The sequence below is a fragment of the Mesoplodon mirus genome (assembly GCF_964341445.2).
Source record: "Mesoplodon mirus genome assembly, chromosome: 3".
Taxonomy (NCBI): Eukaryota; Metazoa; Chordata; class Mammalia; order Artiodactyla; family Ziphiidae; genus Mesoplodon; species Mesoplodon mirus.
Genome location: NC_138978.1, coordinates 187,851,437 through 187,863,544, shown reverse-complemented (window position 1 = coordinate 187,863,544; position 12,108 = coordinate 187,851,437).

Sequence of the window (12,108 nt, the reverse complement as noted above, 5' to 3'; positions counted from 1 at the left end):
AATATTTTCACGGATTCATCTCCATACCCTACAGAGGCAACTTAAAAGTAAAAAACATTCTTGGATATAAAAAAAGCAAGGAGGCTGCCTGAATTCCCACACTACCTGTGTAACAAAGAGCAGTATAGCAATCTCCTGCAGGATTCATGCTGAGTATGAGTGTATTCTTTGCTAGGGCTGCCATAAGAAAATACTGCAGACCATATGGCTTAAACAAAAGAAGTATTTTTGTCACAGTTCTGGAGGCTGGAAATTCAAGATCAAGGTGATGGCAGGACTGGTTTCTTCTCATGCCTCTCTCCCTGACTTTTTGTTGGCTGTCCTCTCCCTATGTCTTCACATGGCCTGTCCCCAGATTTCCCCTTCATATAAGGACACCAGTTAGATTGGATTAGGATCCACCCTAATAACATACTTTCAACTTTATTACCTCTTTAAAGAGCCTCTTTCCAAATGTAGTCACTTTCTGAGGTACTGGGGGTTAGGACTTCAACCTATAAAACTGGGGTTGGCATAATTCAGCACACCACAATGAGCAAGAAAGGCAAAGAGAAGAAGGAGAGTTGCACAGTGCTGTTTTTAAATACTTTAAATATAGAGTATGAATCATTTTTTCCCCTTTGGTTTAATTATGTTTGAAACAATTTTGAATCTAACATTTATATTTCTCCAAAAAATAATAATTTCAGAAAATGTACAAAATTCAAAGGTGTTATAAGAGAGAAAAAAATCCATTTGTTTCTATCATGAAAACTTTAAAAATAGAAACAATTCACATAAGTATCAGGTTTTGTATATTATTTCCATTACTTTTGTATTTACCAGTGTACTGGAAACAGTTTCCCTTCTATTATCAGATTATTGAAATTTTAATGACTACATAATATTTTGAGTAGTAAGATGGTTAATTGTAATTGTATGTGTCAACCTGGCTAGGTCATGGTGCCATGTTTGTCAAATCCCAGTAAAGATTTTGTGGTGAACATATGTTTTAAATGTGATTAACATTTATTTTAATTTAAAAAAATTTTTAAACATCATTATTGGAGTATAATTGCTTTACAATGTTTTGTTAATTTCTGCTGTATAAGAAGATGAATCAGCTATATGTATACATATATCCCCATATACCCTCACTCTTGCGTCTCCCTCCCACCTTCCCTATCCCACCCCTCTAGATGGTCACAAAGCACGAGCTGATCTCCCTGTGTTATGCAGCAGCTTCCCACTAGCTATATATTTTACATTTGGTAGTGTATATATGTCAATGTTACTCTCTCACTTCTTCCCAGCTTACCCTTCCCCCTCCCCATGGCATTAAGTCCATTCTCTATGTCTGTGTCTTTGTTCTTGTCCTGCCCTTAGGTTCTTCAGAACCTTTTTTTTAATATTTCATAAATATGTATTACATATGATATTTTTTTTACTCTTTCTGACTTTCTTCACTCTGTATGACAGACTGTATGTCCATCTACTTCACTACAAATAACTCAGTTTTGTTTCTTTTTATGGCTGAGTAATCTTCCATTGTATATATGTGCCACATCTTACTCAACCATTTGTCTGTCAGTGGACACTTAGGTTGCTTCCATGTACTGGCTATTGCAAATACAGCTGCAATGAACATTGTGGTACATGACTCTTTTTGATTTATGGTTTTCTCAGGGTATATGCCCAGTAGTGGGATTGCTGGGTCATATGGTAATTCTATTTTTAGTTTTTTAAGGAATCTCCATACTGTTCTCCATAGTGGCTGTATCAATTTACATTTCCACCAACAGTGCAAGAAGGTTCCCTTTTCTCCACACCCTCTCCAGCATTTATTGTTTGTAGAATTTTTGATGATGGCCATTCTGAGCAGTGTGAGGTGATACCTCATTGTAGTTTTGATTTGCATTTCTCTAATGATTAATGATGTTGAGCATCCTTTCATATGTTTGTTGGCAGTCTGTATGTATTTTGTGGAGAAATGTTTATTTACGTCTTCTGCGCATTTTTTGATTGGGTTGTTTGCTTTTTTGATATTGAGCTGCATGAGCTGTTTTTATATTTTGGAGATTAATCCCTTGTCTGTTGCTTCATTTGCAAGTATTTTCACCCATTCTGAGGGTTGTCTTTTTGCCTTGCTCATGGTTTTCTTTGCTGTGCAAAAGCTTTTAAGTTTCATTAGTTCCCATTTGTTTATTTTTGGTTTTACTTCCCTTTCTCTAGGAGGTGGGTCAAAAAAGATCTTACTGTGATTTATGTCATAGAGTGTTCTGCCTATGTTTTCCTCTAAGAGTTTTATAGTGTCTGACCTTACATTTAGGTCTTTACTCCATTTTGAGTATATTTTTGTGTATGGTGCTAAGAATGTTCTAATTTCATTCTTTTACATGTAGCTGTCCAGTTTTCCCAGCACCGCTTATTGAAGAGGCTGTCTTTTCTTCATTGTATATTCTTGCCTCCTTCATCAAAGATAAGGTGACCATACGTGTGTGGGTTTATCTCTGGGCTCTCTATCCTGTTCAACTGATCTATATTTCTGTTTTTGTGCCAGTACCATATTTTCTTTTTACTATAGCTTTGTAGTATAATCTGAAGTCAGGGAGCCTGATTCCTCCACCTCCGTTTTTCTTTCTCAAGATTGCTTTGGCAGTTTGGAGTCTTTTGTGTTTCCACACAAATTGTGAAATTTTTTGTTCTAGCTCTGAGAAAAATGTCTTTGGTAGTTTGATAGGGATTGTATTGAATCTGTAGATTGCTTTGGGTAGTTTAGTCACTTAATTGTTCATTGTTTGCTTTCATAGTGATCAGCTATATTAAATGAGCCTTGACATTAAAGAGCAGCTTGATGTTCTGTTTTTAATTTATCATTTCAGGTGACACTGACTGCTATTAAGGGTTCAGTCAAGGAGCTGAAAGACTGGTGATATTTAACATAAGTATTATAAATAACAAAATATTTCAAGTAGATGCAGACAACATTTTTAGTTGTAACAACTGGAGGATTGCTACTGGCATCAAATTGGTTAAATCAGTCATGTTGCTAAACATCCTATAATGAACAGGGCAACTTCTCAAAACCAAAACCAAAACACCTTATCTGGACCTAAATGTCAATAATGCAGAAGTTGAAAAATCCAGTATTAAAAGTATTGCCAATTTGAAACATAAATCTTAATGGACATGCTTTGTATTACGATGCCTACTGTCTGCAATTTCCTTTTCATGAAAACTTCTCTTGGTGTGAAGCATTTCAAGTTGCTCACAGTATGTGCAAAGTAGCTCACTTGTGAGAATAATCTACACTGTTAATTGGATTTCTTTGACCAGCCTGTATTTTAATCATCTGCACATTTAATAACTGATTCAAAGGTCTGACAATTTTGTCATGGACAGGTGCTTCTAATTGCAGGTGACAAATCAGAAATAGTTTTATGAGCTATTTTTCTCCCATGTTGATATATTTTTATCTTGGATCATTACTTTCCACGACCAAAACACACCTTGGTTTTTTCATGCATTCCTAATGAAGACAATGAAAACACTTGATATACATTATATGGATGGGATCTTTTTTTAATTGTTCATTGTTTGCTTTCATAGCGATCAACTATATTAAATGAGCCTTGACATTAAAGAGCAGCTTGATGTTCTGTTTTTAATTTATCATTTCAGGTGATACTGACTGCTATTAAGGGTTCAGTCAAGGAGCTGAAAGACTGGTGATATTTAACACAAGTATTATAAATAACAAAATATTTCAAGTAGATGCAGAAAAAATCTTCAAAATTAAAAGAGGCTTCTTTGGTTTCAGAAAACATGACAATAAACCCAGTAAGAAATTGTAAAATTTTATTCCTCTAAAAGAAATTCATTCTAATACCTTTAAGATTTTATGTTTCCCAAACAACGCAAGATGCTGAAATGCCTCTATGAAATAATCATTTAACATAAATCAACAGAGCATAAGAAAAGAAACAGGACAGAAAGATAAAAAGGGGCAACTGACACTGATCTGGATGTTGACAATTGTTAAGGAGCAATGGGGAACATGGCAAATAAAACAGAGCATGACAATCTAAAGCAGGGTGTCCATTGCTGCTATTTGCTGACATATCTGATTTTTCAAGGAAAGTGAGTCTTCTGGGTATCTACTTATAATCTCTTGGTTTTACATGTCGACCATTAATCATCCTGAAAACACTCTGTGAATCAAGACTGTAAGGTCAAACAAAACACATCTGCTATCTACATATAGTCAATAGATTACTATTTGTATTTTTTCCTTTTGTTTTAATACACAGCATTATCACATCCCACTGACAAAGAGCCCAGAGGATAATAAAAAATTATATGAATGGAGGAGAAAGAATTTTGAGAAAAAAATACAATCTACCAAAGTCCTGTAAGAAAGGACACATTCAGCAGATTTCAGAGGTTCCTAGGGATAAACGTCCTGGTCTTTTTACATGTTCTTCTCTAGAGCACATAGGACATTCTCAAGAATAGATCATAAATTGGGACACAAAACAAGTCTTAAAAATTTTAAGAAAATTGAAATCATATCAAGTAACTTTTCTGGCTACGACATTATAAAGTTAGAAGGCAATAAAAAAGAGAAAATTGGAAACATCACAAGTATGTGGAAATTAAACAACACGTTTTTGAACACACAATGGATCACGAAAGAAGCCAAAAGGAAAATCTTGAGACAAACAAAAATGGAAATACAACATATGGAAACCTATGGGATGCAGCAAAAGCAGTATAAAGCGGGAAGTTTATAGAGATAAATGCATACATTAAGAGAAAAAGAAAAAAGAAGTTCTCAAAAAATCTAACTTTATAACTTAAGGAACTAGAATAAGAACAAATTGAGTTCATAGTTAGCATACTAAAGAAAAATTTAAAAATAAGTAGAAATAAGTTAAATAGAAATTTAAAAGTATAGAAAAGAACAACACAACTAAAATTTGTTTTTAATATATAAGCAAAATTTACAATCTTTTATCTAGACTAAGTAAAAAAGAGGGAGAATAATTTAAATAAAAGTATATGTAAAAGAAGAAAAGAAGAAACATTACAATGATACCATAGAAATATAAAGGGTCAAAAAATACTACTATGAACAAGTATAAACCAAAAAGTTGAACATTCCTAGAAACATACAACCTACCAAGACTGAATCTTCAAAAACAGAAGGTCTGAACATACATATAATGAGTAAGGAGATTGAAATAGTAATTAAAAGTCTCCCAATGAAGAAAAGTCAAGGACCTAATTGTTTCACAGGTGAATGCTGTCAAACTAAAGAATGAAAACCAATTCTTCTTAAATTCTTCCAAAACAATGATAAGGGAGTATTTCCAAACTCATTTCATGAGGCCAATGTAACCCTCATACCAAAATACAGCAAAGAAAACAATCAACAAAATGAAACAAGAATTTCGGGAATAGGAGAAAATATTTATAAAACTTACATCTGATAAGGGGTTAACATCCAAAATATGTAAATATTACATTAAACTCAATAGTAAAAAAATAAATAAATAAATAAGCCAATTTTTAAAATGGGCAAAGGACCTAAATAGACAAGTTTCCACAGAAGACATCCAAATGGCCAGCAGGTACATGAAAACATCACTAATAACCTGGGAAATATAAATCAAAACCATAATGAGATATCACCTCACAACTGTTAGAATAGCTATTATTAAAAAGACAAGAGATAACAAGTGTTGGTGAGGATGTGAGGAAAAGAGAGCCCTGATACACTGTCAGTGGTAGTGTAATTGGTATAACCATTATGGAAAAGAGTACGGAGGTCCTCAAAGAATTAAAATAGAACAACCATATGATCCAGCAATCCCACCTTTTGGTATATATCCAAAGGAAGTAAAATCAGTATCTTGAAGTGATATGTGTCCTCCCATCTTCCTTGCAGCATTATTCACAAGAGTCAAGATATAGAACAACAAGTAAGTGTCCATCAACAGATGAACAGATAAAGAAATTTTGGTATATATGCAATGGAACTTTATTCAGCCATAAAAAATGAAAGAAATTCTGTCATTTGTGATGACATGGACAAACCTGGAGGACATTATGATAAGTTAAATAAGCCAGACAAAAATACATACTGTATGATCTCACTTATATATAGAATCTAGAACAAACTCATATAACCAGAGTTGCCAGGGGCTGGGAGGTGGGGGAAATGGGAAGATATTTGTCAAAGGCAACAAAGTTTCAGTTATGAAATGAATAAGTTCTGGGGATCTAACATACAGAATGGGCAAAATAGTAACTAATATTGTATTGTATACTTCAAATGTACTGAGAGTAGATCTTAAGTATTCTCACCATAAACAAAGAATGTTAACTCTGTGAGGTGACGGATGTGTTGATTAACTTGATGGTGATAATCATTTCACAGTGTATACATGTTAAATCACTACATTGTACACCTTAATAAAATTACTTTACACAACCTAAATATATACATTTTTTATCAGTTATTTGTGAAAATGAATAAAGGAAATGAGAGCTCTTATGCGCGTGTCACTCACCACAGCTTACAGACAGCAGCAGAAAGAAAAATTTCCTTCTGACCCCATACCAACAAGCTCCCCAGCATCTGCAGCCAATGAACAACCAAAGCCCTCCTCAATTTCTTCCTTTGCCCTATAAAGCAAGCCTTTTTCCTCTGTTCTTGGGATTTGCCTATGGTTCACCATAGTTTGCTTGTCCTGAATTGCAATTCTCTGCTATTCTGGAATAAACTACTTTTGGTGGTAAAATAACTGGCTCTTTTGTTAAGGTCAATACATTCATACTTTAATAAAGTTAAAAAACAGCAAAAATAAATAAGGAAAGCTACTTAGTATAATACAAGCTCTATGAATGAATGATTGAATGCATGGGTAAAGTAATAACTTAGAATAATGTATGAATGGAGGATTACATATGCATGAGTTTCAGCATGAGTACACACCTGCACACACACAGAGACACACACTCACATGCAAACAGGTATAATCTGCATTTGTATGTGTGGATAAATGGTTTAATTTATTAATAAATATTATGAGTTATTACAGAATAGCAGGAAGGGATAAATATACCAGTCTTATTTATTTTAGCTACATTTTATATTCTGTAGAGTGCACTGCATATTCTCTTATTTTTCTTTCTCTTCCTTTTATTCTCTGACCCCCTCTTGTCTCAGGTATCTCTATTCTAAAATCATTTAACATCCTTGGTATACACTGAACACTTACTATTAATATAATGCCAAACATGGTGAGATATACTGTTATCCTGAGCAACATAAGCTCCAAATATCAGTGGTCTTAAAAAAGTATTGAATACAAATTATAGCATGCTAAATTAACAAAAATAGAAAATAGCATATAATCATATATACTTAAGCCTACATATAGAAGTATGCACTTTCTTCTATGGTCCCTAAGCAACTACTTAATGAAATTTTGTAGAACATTTATGGTGCTGTTTTGTAATTGGCAATTTATTTCTTTAGCTCATGGTTTAGATTTCCACCCCTTGGAGAGTATGGATTTTTCCATTCATCAGTCTAAACTCTGAACCTAGTAAAATGTTTGGCACAAAGCAGTCATTCAATTGACACATGTTTAATTTTATTGCTTCTCATTTTTACATCCATTGTGCATTTGTTCAAGTCATGCATGGCTCTATCTACATACTCACCATCTTTCCCTGAATTATTAGATTGTTTCATTATTTAGCTTCACATAAATCCAACATTTTCCTTTAACAGCCTTTATTTCCCACCTTTTTTAACTCGAAGTAGTTCATTTTCTCCTCCGCACAACAATTGTTCAAATCCCACCTGGATTCCAAGGCACACGTTATTGATGTTGTGTCCTTCTTCTTTATTGTCTATATAAACTCTCACTAATTTAGCCTATATTTCAAATTTTTCCTATTTATCTTTGTCTATTTTATACTGTTCATTTTTATTGTGTAAAATTCCCATGTCGTTATTTTTTAAGCCTTTTGAGTGGAGAATTTGAACAAGACTTTTTATATTAATTAAAATTCATCCCACAATGCATGATATATGCTCATAATATATAGTCACTAAACACTTCTAAACAAAAGCCTGTGCAACTAAAAACAGGCAGCAAAAATCATGCTTACAGTAGTTGAATTATTCTCAAAATATTTCCACACTAAGTATATTTGCTAACTTTGTAAAATGAATTTCCACACTTATAAAATTGTGTCCCCATTGTTATGATCAAATATTAAATTGTTTATAGAGATTTTGTAATGAGAAGTAAAATGTCTCTCATTACAAAGCAACAGAAAAATGGAAGAATGTTTAACACTAAGTAGACTCTAACAAAAAACAGGAAAAATAGTTTGCATGGAAAAATGGCTGTATCTTCCCAATGTTTTCTTCTAGTTTTATAATTTCAGAACTTATGCTTAAATTGTTAATCTATTTTAAGTTTATTTTTATATATGGTGTGAGACAAGAATCCAATTTCATTCTTCTGCAGGCAGCAATCCAGTTTTCCTAGCACCACTTATTGAAGAGACTACCCTTTTACAGTCGTGTGTACCTGGTACACTTGTTAAAAATCAGTTGACCATATATGTGTGGATAGAATAGGAAGTAAAAGAAAAATAGACTATAAAGATCATAAGGTATAGGAGAAAATAATCAAATAAAACTTCTCACAGTATGCATACATAAAGCAACTGAATTAAAAACCCCAAATGGGGGAAACACAACAGATCAGACAAGCAGAAAGAGCTGAAAGGTTATGGATAGGAAACAAATGAAATTAGTAAAAGATGAAAAACAAGGGACAAAGCAAAAAGAAAAATAAGTTTAATGACGATAGAAAATATATTTTAACCTAATGGTTTAACCTCAGGGAATTTTATTTTGAGATGAGGTTGAAATAAAGACATATTCAGGAAAATAAAAGTAAGGGCTAGAGACAGTTTATTACCAAATGACCTTAATTAATGGATAATTTAAAGGTTAAATTTCAAGAAGAAGGAACATAATATCAGAAAGAAGGAATGTCTGATAGGCAAGAATAAATTGTAACCAAAGAAAAATTTAGAGATACTTTGAAACTGCATAATCTTTGACTGCATAAAAAATAGTTAAAAATAATTTGAGGATTAAAATATGACAAAATACGAGAAGATTATAACATCTAATCTGTAGGAAAGTTCACTGGAATTAAAATATTTTAAGGTACTCAAAAATGTTCAGGAGGGGCTTCCCTGGTGGCGCAGTGGTTGAGAATCTGCCTGCTAATGCAGGGGACACGGGTTCGAGCCCTGGTCTGGGAAGATCCCACATGCCACGGAGCAACTAGGCCCGTGAGCCACAATTACTGAGCCTGCGCATTTGGAGCCTGTGCACCGCAACAAGAGAGGCTACGATAGTGAGAGGCCCGCGCACCGCGATGAAGAGTGGCCCCCGCTTGCCACAACTAGAGAAAGCCCTTGCACAGAAACGAAGACCCAACACAGCCATAAATAAATAAAAAAAAATAAAAATAAAAAAGTTCCAATTTCAACGTTCAGATACTCTTAAAAAACAAACAAACAAAAATGTTCAGGAGGAGGGTTAAAATATTGATTTACTTTAGATTTTATTTGGTTCAATATTCATGTGAAAATACCTATCATAACCTTTAAAAATAGATGTGAAACACACAAATTCACAGTAGTATACAGGAAAAAAGTAAGATAAAACATCAGTCCAATCAAAGGAAAACACAAAGAAAAAAACATAGAAAAAGAGAATTCAATAGAAAATGCCAAAGAAATCAACACAGATATATCAGATATGACAAAATATGAATTGACTAAACAACTGTCTAGTTGAAATGCAGACTGCCCTTTTAGACTGAAATATTTACAAAATCCAGATACATATTGTTTAAAAGTACTGGACTTAAAAGAACAAAGAAAGGAAGAAACACATTTCTTAATGACTCATGAGAAAGAAAGAAATCATAATGGTATTTAGAAAATCTTTAGAAAGAGAAAATTACCAAAACATTACATATTGGAATTCATTGAGATAGAGGAATACTGAAAGTTACATACATATTTAAAAAAAATTTTTAACGGTTCATGTTAAGAAAAATTCAAGAACAAAAACTGATCTAAAGATTGGTCTTAATAAGTTAAATTCTGAACAGAATTACTCCCAAAGATATAGAATGAAGAAGAAAATAAAAGGAAAATATGATGAGACAAAATTTGGAATAAAATAGAGGATCTTGCAAAGAAAAATGGAATATGAATAGAGAGATCTCTACCTTAATATCTTAAAATATTCAGGATATTAAAGTTGCTTTAAAATTTAAAAATTCAATGATTGACACCTTAAATTACTTTAAGCCAACCCATAAGATTTTTTAATAGATGCATATAAAAATCTTTAAATATATTTCAGGTTCTATTTAAGATGAAATTTATAAAACTTTTGAATAACATTAAATAAGTCCTAAGTAAATCAGGCAACACTCTCATATTACCACATTTAAAAATTATTTATTGTTGATCTTGATAGTCAATGAATTTCCAATCAAAATGCCCAAAGGCTTTGAATTTGGAAAAGCTGACTCCAAAATTCATATGTATTAACATAGTGAAGACAAGACAAGCCATTTCTGAAAATTAAAAATATGATTAAGGTCTTATCCTACCAGGCAGTACTGCCCATTTTAGCTATGGTTAGAGACAATTCATTTTGGCTGGGCCCCTTCTATATATAAAATTTGAATCACCCCTACTTAGCATGTCAGTATTTTGGTGTCTTAATCTCATACAATCCAGGGAAGAGCTGAGCCATCAGTACTGATCCACTGATTAGGCCATCTTCTTGGAAATGGGGTTGGTCACAATACTCTGGGGTGACATCATATATGCAAACACTGGAACTCCTGTGGGCATTTGGTTGGGATGTGGGAGAATGGCTTAGAACGTGCCCTGAAGGAGGGGGATTGGGATGGAACCCCGCTCCACCCAGTCACTAGGAACCCCGCCAAGACAGTACTAGAAACTCCACCAAGATGGTACTGCTGCCTTGATGGGTCTAATCATGGAGGAGACTTAAATGTTAAGAGTGTATCAGTGCCTCTTGAGGCAGGACACAGCACAACTTCATGGAGCCTTTGTTCCTTCTAGTGGGGGCCTTAGTAAGAGCATACATTTGAGGTAGTGTTCATGAAAGTAACTGGTGGACTCAAAGTGTTTTTTGTGCCATCAGTAGACTACTTTTAGGAAAAGAACAGGAAAAACGTCTTTAAAGTCCTGATTTATATTCTTCACTTAATTATTTGATTGAGTACCACATTATAAAATATTTTACTTTTGAAGCTTCTAGTTCTCCTAAGATAGGTGAACTTTTCCAATTGCTTAGGCAAAAAGGAGCACAGTTACCATTTTTTGTGATAGTGAGGTTAAATATTTTGTCTATGAGTTTTGTGAAATTTGAAATTTTTCATTTGTATTTTGTGCCCTTTTCTCACTTTCTGTTTCTAAAGGTTCTATAATTATTTTATACCCAGTTGGTAAGATTTCTTTTAGTTTATCATATATATTTTAATGAAAAGCCTTTTAAAAATTTTGTTATGGTTTTCAATACTTATGTTTTTCTCTGACAATTAATTTATGAGTTTTTAGCTGCAGGGTAGTTTTGTTTTTTTCCTAATCATACCCATACTTTCTCTTTATTTTCTTTCTTTGTATATATGCTTGGAAGAGCTTCTCAGGTGATAGCAGATTGAGCTCAGATATTCAAGGACCAGTGCTAAGCCATTGTATCATTACAGCAGAAAGAGGTAAATTAATTTAACTTAAACATTCATAAATCAAATTAATCTCAACAATAACACAATATATATTATCTTGTTTAGTAAATTACTAACTAATTGACTCCATTTTAAGAACTTGTGGTTGGTGAAAAATCAGCACCAAAAATAATATAATCCCTACAGAGATCAAAGTAAATATGAGGCAGCAATTCAGTCAAGATAGATAAATTTTAACAGTGTTAGGTATAACAGATAAAAAATAAACTGCACATATAATGATGCATTT